Genomic DNA, 17181 nt, shown 5'->3' with positions numbered 1-17181 from the left:
AACTCTTTCTGGTCTATTGTGTCATTTGAAGCTTGTGTTTCCTTATTAATTTTCTGTCTGGATGATCTGTCTATTGGTGTAAGTGAGGTGTTAAATTCCCCTACTATTATTGTATTCCTGTTGATTTCCTCTTTTATAGCTGTTAGCCTTTGCCTTATGTATTGAGGTGCCCCTAAGTTGGGTGCATATATATTTATAATTGTTATATCTTCTTCTTGGATTGATCCCTTGATCATTATGTAGTGTCCTTCCTTGTCTGTTATAACATTCTTTATTTTAAAGTCTATTTTATCTAATATGATTATTGCTACTCCAGGTTTCTTTTGATTTCTATTTGCATGGAATATCTTTTTCCATCCCCTCACTTTCAGTCTGTATGTGTTCCTGGGTCTGAAATGGCTCTCTTTTAGACAGCATATATACAGGTCTTGTTTTGAATCCATTCAGTGAGTGTGTATCTTTTGGTTAGCGCATTTAATCCATTTATGTTTAAGGTAATTATATGTATTTTCCTATTACCATTTTCTTAATTGTTTTGAGTTTGTTTTTGTAGGTATTTTCTTTCTTTTGTGTTTCCTGCCTAGAGAAGTGCCTTTAGCATTTGTTGTAAAGCTGGTTTGGTGGTGCTGAATTCTCTTAACTTTTGCTTGTCTGTAAATGTTTTAATTTCTCCATCAAATCTGAATGAGATCCTTGCTGCTTAGAGTAATCTTAGTTGTAGGTTTTTCCCTTTCATCACTTTAAATATGTCCTGCCACTCCCTTCTGGCTTGCAGAGTTTCTGCTGAAAGATCAGCTGTTAACCTTATGGGGATTCTCTTGTATGTCATTTGCTGTTTTTCCCTTGCTCCTTTTAATAATTTTTCTTTTATTTAATTTTTGATAGTTTGATTAATATGTGTCTTGGCGTGTTTCTCCTTGGATTTATCCTGTATGGGACTCTCTGCACTTCCTGGACTTGATTGACTGTTTCCTTTCCCATACCCCTGTAATTCGTATGTTGGTGCATTTAATGTTGTCCCAGAGGTCTCTGAGACTGTCCTCAATTCTTTTTTCTTTATTCTGCTCTGTGATAGTTATTTCCACAATTTTATCTTCCAGGTCACTTGTCCATTTTTCTGCCTCAATTATTCTGCTATTGATTCCTTCTAGAGAGTTTTAAATTTCATTTAGTATGTTGCTCATCATTGTTTATTTGCTCTTTAGTTCTTCTAGGTCCTTGTTAAATGTTTCTTGTATTTTGTCCATTCTGTTTCTGAAATTCTGGCTCAGCTTTACTATCATTACTCAGAATGCTTTTTCAGGTAGACTGTTTATTTCCTCTTCATTTGTTTGATCTGGTGGGTTTTTGCCTTGCTCCTTCATCTGCTATGTATTCCTCTGTTTTCTCATTTTGTTTAACTTACTCTGTTTGGCGTCTCCTTTTCAATGGCTGCAGGTTCATAGTTCCCGTTATTTTTGGTGTCTGCCTCCAGTAGGTGAGATTGGTTCAATGGCTTGTGTAGGTTTCCTGGTGGAGGGGACTGATGCCTGTGTTCTGGTGGATGGGCTGTATCTTGTCCTTCTGCTGGGCAGGGCCGCATCCAGTGGTGTGTTTTGGAGTGTCCCTGAACTTAGTGTGGCTTTAGGCAGCCTCTCTGCTAATGGGTGGGGTTCTGTTCCTGTCTTGCTAGTTGTTTGGCATGGGGCACCAAGTACTGGAGCTTTCTGGCTGTTGGGTGGAGCTGGGTCGTAGTGTTGAGATGAAGATCTCTGGGAGAGCTCTCGTTGGTTGATATTATGTTGGGCTGGGAGTTTTCTTGTCGTCCAATGTCCTGGACTTAGGCTTCCCACCTTGAAGGCTCAGGCCTGACACCTAACTGGTGCACCAAAACCCTGTCAGCCACACAGCTCAGAAGAAAAGAAAGAGGGAAAACAACACCACCAACAACAAAAACAACCAAAAAACCAAAAAAAAAGCTAACAGACAGAACCCTAGGACACATGGTAAAAGCATACCTATACAAAGTCACACAAAGTGGCATATGCATACACATTCACAAAAAGAGAAAAAGGAAAAAAAATGTATATAAAAATGAAGAAAAAGGTAGAGAGCAACCAAACCAATAAGCAAATCCACCAGTGATAATAAGCAGTAAATACTGTACTAAGATAAACATAAAACCAGAAACAAATTAGATGCAGAAGGTAAACCCTAAGTCTACATTTGCTCCCCAAGTCCACTGCCTCAATTTTGGGAAGGTTCGTTGTCTATTCAGGTATTCTTCAGATGCAGGGTTTATCAAGTTGATTGTGGGCATTTAATCTGCTGCTCCTGAGGCTGCATGGAGAAACTTTCCTTTCTCCTCTTTCTTCGCAGAGCTCTTGCATTTCAGCTTAGGTTTTGGCCCTGCCTCTGCATGTAGGTCGCCCTCTGTTCCCCACCCAGACAGGAGGGGGTTAAAGCAGCGGCTTATTAGGAGGCTCTTGCTCAGTCAGGCTGGTGAGAGCGAGGGATACGGTGGTCAAATTGGAATGCAGGGTGAGCCTGAGGCAGCAGAGGCCCGTATGACGTTGCAACAGCCTTAGGCACACCGTGTGTTCTCTTGGGGAACTTGTCCCTCGATCTTGGGACCCTGGCAGTGGTGTGGTGCACAGGCTCCTGGGGGTTGTGGATAGTGACCTGTGCTTGCACACAGGATTCTTGGTGGCTGCGGCAGCAGCCATAGTGTTTCATGCCCATCTCTGGGGTCCGAGCTGATAGCTGTGGCTCATGCCCTTCTCTGGAGCTCACTTAGGCAGTGCTCTGCCTTCTGTGGGAACACTGGGAAGGAATGCCCTCTCCAGCTTTGGGTATCTTACTTCCTTTACTAGTCATTTACTTTGTGTGCCTGTCTACCAGCTACCATAGCTTCTGGACCTTATTTCCTTGCTTCCAACACAGAAAATAAATCACAGAGGGATTGTATGGGTTAGATCCTTTAGACCCTTTCAGTGGTCTAAAATGGGTTAGAGTGAAGAGAGAGACTGGATGTTAGGAGAATATTCCATAGGTACTTCAGGTGGTGAATATGGTAAGGGGTAAGGAAGTTCTGAACTAGGATAGTACAGGAATGACTCTTAAACAGTAGTGCTGTGACAAACATTACTCAAAAGGCACTTCTCAGTTATGCTTTTGATCACTTTGCATTTAATTAAGAGTAGAAACTGAATAGAATGAAATTGCTTATGAAGTTAGTAATAATTTATGTGGAAATTGAGATAAACCATAACTATGGACAGTTGGGTCCAAATTGTCCTGAATGTGTCTTTAGCTGGGTTTGGGATGTTATGTCATGCTATTACTACTTAGCTGTTCACCACAGTCATGCCAAGGACACACAGACTTTGGAGAATCTTTTCAATTTTTATTTCATTTTCCTTGAAGATGATCTGATTTTTCTGTTCACAGTGGAAAGTCACAGGTACATGGTCACAGCAGGCATCTGGGCACAGTATTTAGAATGAAAACTATATTTATCTTCTATAATGAATGTTAGATTGATAGGCTGTGTCTCAGCTCCCTGGCATCAGTTTAAATGGGATTTACTTAATAAGGAATTCATTGTAGAGGTAATTTATTGTAGAGAAGTGTATTACAGAATTTGAGGTAGTGATACTAGGGATTTCTTCTAAGTCACCAAAGACTCAGGGGACTTTCAGAATGCTCCATGCTGACATGAAAATCATCTCATACAAATGCAGATACTGACAAGATAAGACAGGACTTACCTTTGTGTTAAAATAATTACTGTTTGAAAGGATAACCTCTTCTTGTCTACAGAAAGCTGAAATGCTATTATGATTGAATGAATTTTGCTTCATAGTCTAAGGTTTTGATGTCCCCAAACCCATTCATTGACTTCACACTGAGGGTTCTGCCCAGATTTATAGGATAACACTCCAGCATTTTGGACCTGCTCTAAATTTCAAAGGGAAGTAAGAGATGATTGGATCAAATTATTCAGATATTGCTTGAAAATTCATTTTATTTTGTGTAGGTATAGACTAGTATATTTGCACAGAGAACTTAATTTTAAGTCACTAATTTCTCCAGAAGAGGAAAAACCTTGCATTTGATTACAAATGCCATTCAGAGAAATGTCTGGAAGGCAGATATTAACTCGATTTTCATTTGTTTCCATTCCTTTATTACCATTTTTTTCCTTTTTTACATCCACACACATCCACAAAGTTGGAAACATGCCAGTTTTTCTAGACAATTTTATAACAATCCAAATTGAAAATGTCTGTTTTCCAGAGAAAACTCTGTGGCAACAATCTCATCCATTTTCATTCAATTTATTCTTTGAATGTCCGGAAGAAAACTGACTGAGCAATCACAGCAGTGATATTTCAGTGGCTAAACTTGTTATTTTGGAAACAAGATTATGATTTAAACAGAATCAAACACATTGACCTCCATATCACTGCCCCGGAGTCCTTGTGAACATCTCCAGACTGTCCTCTGTGTCCTCTGACTGGCAGGAGAATGGTGTCTTCTGACTAGACAACTGAGTCCCAGGGCTTCCCCTCACACTGACAAGTTTTGTTAATCAAATTAATGTATGGTTCATCACCCCAAAGGAAAAAAGGTTTCATCTAGAAGTAATTATTAAACTATGCTAAAAATGAGTTATAAATTCTATAATACTATAGTATTAAATAAAACAATAACAAAGCACCATAGAAGGCAGAGAGATCCTTGAAGGACCCAAAACCCATGCGATATGGGGGATTCTTTGAGTTAAAGAACAGCAATAAGAAAGAGGGGAAAGACAAATTGGGGACTTTCAGCCAAAGAGGATATAACAGTCATTTCCTTTTCAACATCTTCAGCACTGCCTTGGAGACCATTTCCAGTTTTGATTCTTATTGGTATCTTGCCATATTAGCTTGACAACTGGCCTTGACTATTTAGGGTGTATATGAATGTGTATAATGACAAAGAAAAAAGAAAGAAAGCTTCTATTATATCTGTCTGTGTTACATCTATATATACTATATATGGAGCTTGTATTATATGTCAGATAAACTACTGAGTGATCTTATGTATGTTATCTCATTTAATTTTATCTATAACTCCATTATCAAACAAAGAACCCAAGGATGCCTATTTGGAGACTCTACAAAGTACTGTGAGAAGAAATGCAATGTGATTTTTGGGGGCAGTAACAGGCATGGTTATTGCAAGTCTTAAAAACTCGTGATGGTCATTTAGGAGGAGAAAAATAGACACATAAATTAGTCCCTGCCTCCTAGATTAAGTGTCTCTAGGATGGAGGAGGAGCATGACAAACTTTCTGTAGCCTGGAAAATTTAGCATTTGGTTTTATGAATTATTTTTTCCTGATCCTGTTGTCCCATGGGTGCTCAACTGTCTATATAACTGATCACACTTTTCATTTTTTAAAATCTATCTCAACCAGAAGACTAATTCAAAACTTCAAGAATAAAACCCAGAATATAAGTATTATTTGTTGAAATAATGATTTTAAATGTCTTCCAGTGTTTCTTCCTCAGTTGACTCTTCTTAATCCTCTCTCCAACCTCTTCACCCCTCTTGAACTGCCCTCTGCACACAGTGAGTTCTTATTTCTGATAAAAGGCTAAGTGTTATATTCAAAGAGATGTGGAAATTGGCTACAGGCCATGTCCTTTCTCATTGCCTTCATTTATAACAGGAGTAACTGGTAGTGTTTGTTTTAAGCATGCCTTTAAAAGGAGTTGGTGGTGCATGCTATGTAGGTCTCAAATGAAGGGTTGATTGGTTAACAACTAGACTGGCTTTAACCAACTTTTCCCCTCTTCTACTCTGCAGTATTCTTCTCTAGCAATCCACAGAACCAACTGTCACAGCCATCCCTGATCTCCATTCTTTGCCTAAACATTTAATGGTAAAAGGCAGACCTCAGATTATACATGTGATTCATTATTAAAATAATGTAGTATGTATGTTAGTTAAAGGTTTTTTTTCTTTTTTTTCATGTGTGGTACATGATTTTTGAAAGAGAATATCCCTGACAATACCTCAAGACATAATTGTGGGCAAAAATATACTACTGCTAAGCCCAGGACTGGAAATTTTGAACAGTTGGGTTTGTTTGTACAGAATATTCCATGTTGTGTCTTTGAATCAAACAAAATCTCCAGAAGTTATTAAGAGTGTCACCTGTTCTTAATGCTGGGGACAGTGGGGAGTTGAAAGGACTTGCAGCTCTAATGTCTTTGCCAGGTTTGAAAAAGCAATTTAATAGTGCCCGAACCCCTTTATGAATGTGAAGTTCCCCACTGCTTTTGAAGAGCAGCCTGTTACCCCCGAACCTTTGAACAGTCACCAGAGAAGACATTGCACGAGGGGCATGCATGTTAATGGCAGCAGTTGCACACGATCCAAGATGAATGGTTCTTTCTCCTCTCCCCTCATCCCTTGTGATTAGAAAGAAATTTGTTAGGTATGTCTAGAAAACTAATTACATCATCATGAGGAATATCCCAGTGGGGAAATCTTTTCTTTTCAGATCAAAAGGATGGCCAGCGGCTACTGTGTTGAATCCAGTAATCTGCGGGAGATAGTGCCAGGGATGGGAAAGCAGCTCTGCTTCTCAGGAACATCTGCTCACAGACAATGCTGGGAAATTAACCATGTATTGGGAGGCAGCTGCAAAGCATGCAGCAAAGAGGCATCAGGGAAAAGCTCACCAAGTCAGAGGAGATAAAATGGGAAAGAAGCTTATGAAACATGGAAGTTCAGGACAGTAACAGGAATATTGATTTATTAGAAAATGGCATCGAGAGCCAGGAGTCCTGGGTTTATGTACCAGCTGTGATTCTTATGGACCATTTTTCCTCCTAGAGTCTCCTTTTCCTCATCCCTAAAATGGGGACTGGCACTGTTACCTCACCGGCTGGTTAGTGAAGATTAACTATGTTAAATATAAGGTACCAGATAGATCTGCGTTTTTATAGAGTGAGATCCAATCTCACTTTGATATTTCAGCTAGCAGCCCCTCATTTTTCTTAGAATTACAGTGTGATATGCCATTGAAGGCGTATTTTTCTTAGGATGGAGCCCTCTGCATGGATGTACCCTAAGAACAGTGCTCTCAATCTGGCAGTGAAGTCTATGAGTTCTAAACATGCTATTAAAAAATCAATGGGTAAATGATGAAATCAAAGAGGAAATGAAGGCTATGAACAACTAGCACTCAGTCACTTAATGTCAGTGAAAATAAAGAGAGACATTAATGATCCAAAGAGTATGTTGTAAAATAGTAGTACACAAGAAATCTTAAAATACACTCAGGGATTCAAATTAAATCCTAAAATAAAAATGTATATGACCTGAAAACTTTGAGCCATAGAACTTTCTATGACCTGGGAGAGACTAGAGATCATCTAGTTCAACATCCACAATTTACAAAAGGAAAAATAAGGCGAGATGGCCTAGAGACTTCAGTTACAAGGCACAGTAGAGAAGGCTGGTTGTAAATCAAAGATACCAGCTTCCCTTACACAAGGAGTGTGATTGCCAGAAAGTGAGTGCACAGCAAGAGATGTTTGTCCACTCTGTTAGCGAGATGGAGCCATTTGGCCAGATCTCACCAATGAAATGTGAGTGGAAATGATGTCAGTCATTGGAGAGACAAGAGGTTAAGAAGCAAGTGTGCCTATCTTCCTTCCCTTGTGTGCTGACTGGGTTTCAATGCCACAGGTAGCTTTGGAAGCCATATTTGAAGATGGCAGTGCTATCTTTGGATTTCTGGATGACTGTGTGAAGCAAGGCTTTCACTCTCTCTACCCTGTCCTTTCTTTTCCAATAACTGATCTTTCTGAGCTAGATAGGTATTTCTTCTGTGTTAAGGTAGAGTTTCTTTGTTAGAGTAATTAGCTTTACCTTAATGACGTAGAACTAGGTCCCAGATTTGTTTTCAATAATTTACCTGTATGATGTGGGCTGCTGTTTTTTTCCCTCCTTATGCCTGAATAGCAAACATGCCATTGGCCCATGTGAACCACACCTTATTTTTAGACAGGCTTTTAGAGATAAGTACTTCAAGAAAAGATAAACACTTCAAGAAAGATATTAAGAAATGTAACAGCACCAGGATAAAGAGTAAATTGCATGTGAGCTCCTAAATAATTAGGTTAATAATTGAACTTCACTGTGTGCTCTTTCTTCTCCTATAAGAACCAAGGTTTAGGGGAAATTTTCATGAGTATTATGGTATGTATTTGCATTTCTTTGGCATGGTTGTTATTGCCATCTATTTGTATATCTACCCTAGACAGAATGAGAAGCAAGGCAGAGCTAAAGAAAATTTTAAGCACATAAACTTAAGAGCTCTGGAACCAGATGGTCTGGGGCTAAATCCTGATGATAACACTAGCTCTGTGATCTTGGGAATATCACATATCTGTTCTATGGCCTCGGTTTCCTTATCTGTAAAATGAGACTGTGATGGTCCATATTTTATAGAATTATTAGGAGGATGATATAAAGTAATATCTATAAATTACCCAACACAGAAACATACTCAATAGATTATCTTTTGTGGTGGAAGAGAATGTATTGTTGAATTAATGAGGTATGTAAAGTTATCCAATACTAAAACAAACAAACAAAAACCAAAACTAGAATTGTTAGAGAAGCTATATAAGGCTTTTATATATTTATTTTTAAATTGCTTTTCACATTAAAAAAAATTTATTTATCTTTTTGGCTGTGTTGGGTCTTTGCTGCTGTGCACAGGCTTTCTCTAGTTGTAGTGAGTGGGGGCTACTCCTGTTGCAGCACATGGGCTGCTCATTGCAGTGGCTTCTCTTGTTGCAGAGCACAGGCTCTAGGCACACGGGCTTCAGTAGTTGCAGCACGAGGGCTCAGTATTTGCGGGACATGGGCCCTAGAGCATTCAGGCTCTAGGGTGTGCAGGCTTCAGTAGTTGTGGCTCGTGGGCTCTAGAGGGCAGGCTCAGTAGTTGTGGCTCACGGGCTTAGTTGCTCCATGACATGTGGGATCTTCCCAGACCAGGGATCAGACCCATGTTCCCTGCATTGGCAGGAGGATTCTCTTTATTTTTTTCCTTTAGTTATCTATTTCATACATATTAGTGTATATATGTCAATCTCAGTTTCCCAATTCATCCCACTACCACCTCCCACCCCGCTTTCCATGCTTGGTGTCCATAAACTTGCTCTTTACATCTGTGTGTATTTCTTCCTTACAAACTGGTTCATCTGTACCATTTTTGCAGATTCCTCATATATGCGTTAATATACAATATTTGTTTTTCTCTTCCTGACTTCACTCTGTATGATAGTCTCTAGGTCCATCCACGTCTCTACAAATGACCCAATTTTGTTCCTTTTTATGGCTGAGTAATATTCCATTGTATATATGTACCACATCTTCTTTATCCATTCCTCTGTCGATGGGCATTTAGGTTGCTTCCATGACCTGGCTCTTCTAAATAGTGCTGCAATGAACATTGGGGTGCATGTGTCTTTTTGAATTGTGGTTTTCTCTGGGTATATGCCCAGTAGTGGGATATCTGGGTCATGTGCTAATTCTATTTTTAGAATTTTAAGGAATGTCCATACTTTTCTCCATAGTGGCTGTATCAATTTACATTCCCACCAACATTGCAAGAGGGTTCCCTTTTCTCCACACCCTCTCCAGCATTTGTTGCTTGCAGATTATCTGATGATGCCCATTCTAACTGGTGTGAGGTGATACCTCATTGTACTTTTGATTTGCATTTCTCTAATAATTAATGATGTTGAGCAGCTTTTCATGTGCCTCTTGGCCATGAGGCCATTTCTGTCTTCTTTGGAGAAATGTCTATTTAGGTCTTCTGCCGAATTTTGGATTGGGTTGTTTGTTTTTTTACTATTGAGCTTCATGAGCTGTTTATATATTTTGGAGATTAATCCTTTGTCCATTGATTCATTTGCAAATATTTTCTCCAATTCTGAAGGTTGCCTTTTCATCTTGTTTATAGTTTCTTTTGCTGTGCAAAAGCTTTTAAGTTTCATTAGGTCCCATTTGTTTATTTTTGTTTCTATTTCCATTTCTCTAGGAGGTGGGTCAAAAAGACCTTGCTGTGATTTATATCAAAGACTGTTCTTCCTATGTTTTCCTCTAAAGTTTTACAGTGTCTAGTCTTACATGAAGGTCCTTAATCCATTTATAGTTTATTTTTATGTATGGTGTTAGGGAGTGTTCTAATTTCATTCTTCTACATGTGGCTGCCCAGTTTTCCCAGCACCACTTATTGAAGAGACTGTCTTTTCTCCATTGTATATCCTTGCCTCCTTTTTCATAGATTAGTTGACCATAGGTGCATAGGTTTATCTCTGGGCTTTCTGTCCTGTTCCATTGATCTATATTTCTGTTTTTGTGCCAGTAATATATTACTGTAGCTTTGCAGTGTAGTCTGAAGTCAGGGAGTCTGATTCCTCCAGCTCTGTTTTTTCCCCTCAAGATTGCTTTGGCTATTTGGGGCCTTTTTTGTCTCCATACAAATTTTAAGATTTATTTTTGTCCTACTTATGTAAAAAATGCCATTGGTAATTTGAAACGGATTGCATTGAATCTGTAGATGACTTTGGATAGTATAGTCATTTTCACAATATTGATTCTTCCAATCCAAGAACATGGTATATCTCTACATCTGTATGTGTCATCTTTGATTTCTTTCATCAGTGTCTTATAGTTTTCTGAGTACAGGTCTTTTACATCCTTAGGTAGGTTTATTCCTAGGTATTTTATTCTTTTTGTTGCAATGGTGAATGGGAGTGTTTCCTTAATTTCTCTTTCAGATTTTTCATCCTTGGTGTATAGGAATGCAAGAGATTTCTGTGTAGTAATTTTGTATCCTGTAACTTTACCATGTTCATTGATTAGCTCTAGTAGTATTCCGGTGGCATCTTTAGGATTCTCTATGTATAATATCATGTAATATGCAGACAGTGACAGCTTTACTCCTTCTTTTCCAATTTGTATTCCTATTATTTCTTTTTCTTCTCTGATTGCCGTGGCTAGGACTTCCAAAATTATGTTGAATAATAGTGGCGAGAGTGGACATCCTTGTCTTGTTCCTGATTTTAGAGGAAATGCTTTCAGTTTTTCACCATTGAGAATTATCTTTGCTGTAGGTTTGTTGTATATGGCCTTTATTATGTTGAGGTAGGCTCCCTCTATGCCCACTTTCTGGAGAGTTTTTATCATAAATGGGTGTTGAATTTTGTCAACAGCTTTTTTCTGCATCTACTGAGATGATCATATGGTTTTTCTTCTTCAATTTGTTAATATGGTGTATCACTTTGATTGATTTGTGTATATTGAAGAATCCTCGCATCTCTGGGATAAATCCCACTTCATCATGGTGTATGATCCTTTTAATGAAATGTGTTTTTGGATTCTGTTTGCTAGTATTTTGTTGAGGATTTTTGCTTCTATATTCATCAGTGATGTTTGTCTGTAATTTTCTTTTTTTGTAGTATCTTTGACTGGTTTTGATATCAGGCTGATGCTAGCTTCGTATAATGAGTTTGTGAGTTTTCCTTTCTCTGCAATTTTTTGGAAGAGTTTGAGAAGAATGGGTGTTAGCTCTTCTCTAAATGTTTGATAAAATTCACCTCTGAAGCCATCTGGTCCTGGGCTTTTGTTTGTTGGAAGATTTTTAATCACAGTTTCAATTTCATTACTTGTGATTGGTCTGTTCATATTTTCTGTTGCTTCCTGGTTCAGTCTTGGAAGGTTATACCTGTCTAACAGTTTGTCCATTTCTTCCAGGTTATCCATTTTATTGGCATAGAGTTGATTGTAGTAGTCTCTTAAGATGCTTTGTATTCCTGAGGTGTCCATTGTAGCTTCTTTTTCATTTCTAATTTTATTGATTTGAGTCCTCTCCCTCTTTTTCTTGATGAGTCTGGCTAACGGTTTATCACTTTTGTTTATCCTCTCAAGAACCAGCTTTTAGTTTTATTGATCTTTGCTATTGTTTTCTTTGTTTCTATTTCATTTATTTCTGCTCTGATCTTATGATTTCTTTCCTTCTACTAACTTTGGGTTTTCTTTGTTCTTCTTTCTCTAGTTCCTTTAGGTGTAAGTTTAGATTGTTTATTTGAGATTTTTCTTGTTTCTTGAGGTAGGATTGTATTTCTATAAACTTGCTTCTTAGAACTGCTTTTGCTGCATCCCATAGGTTTTGGATCATTGTGTTTTCATTGTCATTTGTCTCTAGGTATTTTTTGACTTCCTCTTTGATTTCTTCAGTGATTTCTTGTTTATTTAGTAGTGTATTGTTTAGCCTCCATGTGTTTGTGTTTTTACATTTTTTTCCCTGTAAGTGATTTCTAATCTCACAGCCTGTGGTCAGAAAAGAGGCTTGATATGATTCAGTGTTGTTAAATTTACCCAGGCTTGATTTATCACCCAAGATGTGATCTACCCTGAAGAGTGTTCCATGTGCACTTGAGAAGAAAGTGTAATCTGCTGTTTTCAGGTGGAATGTCTTATAAATATCAATTAACTCTTTCTGGTCTATTGTGTCATTTGAAGCTTGTGTTTCCTTATTAATTTTCTGTCTGGATGATCTGTCCATTAGTGTGAGGTGTTAAATTCCCCCACTATTACTGTATTCCTGTTGATTTCCTCTTTTATAGCTGTTAGCCTTTGCCTTATGTATTGAGGTGCCCTTAAGTTGGGTGCATATATGTTTATAATTATTATATCTTCTTCTTGGATTGATCCCTTGATCATTATGTAGTGTCCTTCCTTGTCTGTTGTAACATTCTTTATTTTAAAGTCTATTTTATCTGATATGAGTATTGCTACTCCAGGTTTCTTTCGATTTCCATTTACATGGAATATCTTTTTCCATCCCTTCACTTTCAATCTGTTTGTGTCCCTTGGTCTGAAGTTGGTCTCTTGTAGACACATATGTATGGGTCATGTTTTTGTATCCATTCAGTGAGCCTGTGTCTTTTGGTTGGAGCATTTAATCCCTTCACATTTAAGGTAATTATTGATATGTATGTTCCTATTACCATTTTCTTAATTGTTTTGTGTTTGTTTTTGTAGTTCCTTTCCTTCTCTTGTGTTTCCCTCTTAGAGAAGTTCCTTAAGCATTTATTGTAGAGCTGGTTTGGTGGTGCTGTATTCTCTTAGCTTTTGCTTGTCTGGGTTTAATTTCTCCATGGAATCTGAATGAGATCCTTGCTAGGCAATCTTGATTGTAGGTTTTTCTCTTTCATCACTTTAAGTATATTCTGCCACTCCCTATGGCCTGCAGAGTTTCTACTGAAAGATCATCTGATAACTTTATGGGGATTCCTTTGTATGTTATGTTTTGCTTTTCCCTTGTTGCTTTTAATATATTTCCTTTGAATTTAATTTTTGTTAGTTTGATTAATATGTGTCTTGGCATGTTTCTCCTAGGGTTTATCCTGTATGGACTCCCTGTGCTTCCTGGACTTGGGTGATTATTTCCTTTCCCATGTTACGGGTTTTCCACTATAATCTCTTCAAATATTTTCTCAGACCCTTTCTTTTTCTCTTCTTTTGGGAGCCCCTATAATTTGAATGTTGGTGCTTTTAGTGTTGTCCCAGTGGTCTCTGAGATTGTCTTCAGTTCTTTTCATCCTTTGTTCTTCATTCTGCTCCTTGGCAGCTATTCCCACCATTCTGTCTTTCAACTCATTTGTTCATTCTTCTGCCTCAGTTATTCTATTATTGATTCCTTCTGGTGTGTTTTTCATTTCAGTTATTGTTTTGTTCATCTCTGTTTGTTTGTTCTTTAATTCTTCTAGGTCTTTGTTAAACATTTCTTGCATCTTTTCAATCTTTGCCTCCATTCTTTTTCTGAGGTCCTGGATCATCTTCACTATCATTATTCTGAATTCTTTTTCTGGAAGGTTGCCTATCTCCACTTCATTTAGTTGTTTTTCTGGTGTTTTATCTTGTTTCTTCATCCGGTACATAGTCCTGTGCCTTTTCATTTTGCCTATCTTTCTGTGAATGTGGTTTTTGCTCCACAGGCTGCAGGATTGTAGTTCTTTTTGCTTCTGCTGTTTGCCCTCTGGTAGGCGGATTCTTAACCACCGCACCACCCAGGGAGTCCCTGTAAGGGCCTTTTAGAAGCCTATCTGCATATTGATGTTATTTTTGTTCTTTGAATAAGTGCTTTCCTTAACCTTTGAATATTAGAGAAATCAAGTTCTTTCCTTAAGTAATAGGGCAATAAATTATTTGCTATTAGCATGTTGAAAGGTGTAACTGAATTTAGAAGACATTTTGCTACTTCCACCTTTCTCCATCATTTCCCATTGTAATTAAATGAGACAAGCTATTGGAAGAGTTCTTCATAAGGTGTAATGAGTTATTACAAATTCACCCATTTGTTTGCCCATTTAGTATATGTCTATCAAGTATGGATGAGGTATCACGTATTCAGTTAAGGACTGGAATGGTTATTTAATGGTCTAGTCATGGGTTTTGCCATCATGCAACACCAATTCTAGTGACAGATTACAGACAAGGACACAGTTTTGTAATCTATTGTGTTGCCCTGAAGGAATGTACAAAGCAGTATGGAAATGGAAGAAAATGACAAGTGATTTTATTGCTAAAATGCCTTTTCCTTCTTTCAGAATAATTGATCCTAAATCTAAACTTTACTCCAATTAAATTTCAAGGTCAGGATAAAAAGATTATTATCACTCTCTAAAATTATAATAATGTTTACAGCAGGAAACAAGATCTAGGTTTTCTCAATATCAGGATTTATTACCTAAGGTAAAATATTGGTTTAGGCTTTACTTGGGTCAATATTTACCCAGTGCAACTCTGTTTCATGGCTGTCATCACAAAAATGTCTGTTTTTTTAACCTCACGTTAACAAACAGCTGTTAGAGAAACTTGAATTCTCTCTTTGGAATTCGTTGAAGGGTAGTAAGTAGACCCCATTATTGTAGCACAAAGTTGGGAGTTCATACAGGAATCTTTGTAAAGCTCAGGTTTCCTCTGCCCCAGAGGGAGCTGTGTGAATCAGAGCTCTGTGTGACTTGGTGCCCTGCCTTCTCCTGACCTGTTCACACTGAGGCACACTGTCTCTGCCAGGGGGAGGACAACGTCCTCACACCGAGCAGAGTGGTGCAGACAGAAAGGTCCATGGCCAGAATATATTGGAGGCAGAGCAGTCCTGAGGATGTTTTCTTCCCTGTTGACTAGTCTACTTGCTGCCTAGAGTCTATGACTAATAGCACTAGGATCATGGATGCATTTTGAGAAAGATTTGCCAGCAATACACCTTTATGTTTTATTTTAATAACTGTTTATTATACAAGAATTTGAGCTCACTGTGGAAAAGATAAACTATAGATGAATGAAAACGATAACAAAAATTATCCAATTCCTACCACCGGTGGCTTCTAGGTTTTTTCTATGCATACGTACACATATATATTATTCACATTGTTTTGTAACTCTCATATTATTAGGAACATTGAGGAAAGACTTAGAACTAGAACATTCTTAAACTATCAGTGTACCTGGTATGTTTGATGTTCTCAGATATCGTCAATATATATTATGTCAAATGTGACATTGAATAATCTCATGGGGGAGATTTACACATAGAGTCCATCTTCATTGGGTACTGTGAAGGATTATGGTAGAGTGAAAAGACTTGAGTTTTGGAAGCAGACAGAAATTGTTCAAATTTTACTTTGTTCACTTAGTGGCTGTGCAACCTTGGCAAAATTACATAGGTTAAACATTATGAAACTGGCAATTTCATATGGTTCAGTCTAATTCCTAAACTCTTCGAGTATAGCTTTCTCAAGTATTAAATGTAGGATAATACTCTCTAGCGGAGTTGATGTGGGAATTAATTTAAATTATATAATATTTGTAAGTTAGTTGGCATATACTTGATATTCAACACATGTTAACTGCTTATCCTAAAATCTTCATTGGGAATACAGAATACGCTTGGTGGGTGAGTGAATGGGGTTCTTTCAAGAAGTAGATGCCAAGATGGAATAAATACATAAGAGACTTCTTAAGGAAAATGCTTCTCAGAGAAGATGGAGTGGGGACAGGCTAGTGGAACCATCAGACCATGATGGAGGTCTGACCTCAAAGAAGGAGAGAAGGAAGAAAGGAAGGAAGGCTGGATGGAAGAGTTTTAGAACATCTTGCAGTTTTGAGGAAAGTTTGTCCAGGCTATCAAGAGCTGTGGAGCCAAGGTTGCCCATTTGAGGAGTCCCATGTCTCCTAGGAGCTAGTTTGCCTGAGTCTCCCTGCCAAGCTTCATTGTTGGCTGGGAGTAATGTGGGAAGCAGAGCCTTAGCACCTGGGAAGGTGGGATTTTCAGAGGGCAACCCCTGGGGCCTCCCACTCAGAGATCAGAGAGGCACCTTCTTATAGCTACCACTTGTGAATATCAGACATTAATTAGTGTAATGTGTTACTCATTAATCTTAGAAGATTGAAATGAGAATTTTGGGAATAATTAGTCTATAAGTTAAAGTTTTCCAGCATCCTTTATGCCTTCTTTCCCATATCTACCCCACATTCCCCTCCCAGTTAAATCTTTACTGACTTGACCCTTAGTCTGCTCTTAGTCATGCCCTGAATCTCTTTTCTTCTGGCCTCTCTTCCCACTTAAATGCCTTGAGCTCCATAAATCCCTTAGAATAACATTAGGTTTTTCATAATCATTGACAAACTATCTCTTCTGTTTTTGTTTTTTTGGTTCTTGCTACTGATAATATAAGATTCCTGACAGGAGATAATCATCCTTTTGTCTCTGAGTAAGGGAGTCCCAGAAAAAGGAAACAGGAGAGAGCTGATGGGGATAATATCCAGGGACAAGGATCATCATGACTCTTTAATTATTGCCAAAAATAATCTTGCCTATAGTTATGATAATCATGTTGTAGGTTCTGAGTATTAATAAGCTGATGAGAAGGTATGATGCTTCAAGATGTAGCCACTGGGCCTTTTTTTTTTTTTTTTTTTTGGTCATTACAAAAAGACACAGGAAGAACATAGAAAGAGTCATAGAATGTTTTAGTGTGGGGCCATGATGAAACATTATACTGTCATTTTTCTAGTTAACAAAAATCACATGCTAATTTCACATAACCAGAGCAA

The sequence above is a fragment of the Hyperoodon ampullatus genome (genome assembly GCF_949752795.1).
Source record: "Hyperoodon ampullatus genome assembly, chromosome: 4".
NCBI lineage: Eukaryota > Metazoa > Chordata > Mammalia > Artiodactyla > Ziphiidae > Hyperoodon > Hyperoodon ampullatus.
The sequence above is the reverse complement of the archived record's forward strand: the minus strand, read 5'-3'. Positions refer to the sequence as shown.